We start from the raw sequence: 377 nt of genomic DNA, 5'->3' as shown, positions 1-377 counted from the left end.
ATCATGGAAAAAGCAAGAGAGTTCCAGAAAAACATCTATTTCTGCTTTATTGACTATGCCAAAGCCTTTGACTGTGTGGATCACAAAAACTGTGGAAAATTCTGAAAGAGATGGGAATACCAGACCACCTGATCTGCCTCTTGAGAAACCTGTATACGGTCAGGAAGCAACAGTTAGAACTGGACATGGAACAACAGACTGGTTCCAAATAGGAAAAGGAGTTTGTCAAGGCTGTATATTGTCACCCTGTTTATTTAACTTATATGCAGACTACATCATGAGAAACGCTGGACTGGAAGAAACACAAGCTGGAATCAAGATTGCTGGGAGAAATATCAATAACCTCAGATATGCAGATGACACCACCCTTATGGCTG

The sequence above is a fragment of the Bison bison genome, unplaced genomic scaffold (genome assembly GCF_000754665.1).
Source record: "Bison bison bison isolate TAMUID 2011002044 unplaced genomic scaffold, Bison_UMD1.0 scf7180017864209, whole genome shotgun sequence".
Taxonomy (NCBI): Eukaryota; Metazoa; Chordata; class Mammalia; order Artiodactyla; family Bovidae; genus Bison; species Bison bison.
This window is presented reverse-complemented; position numbering follows the sequence as displayed.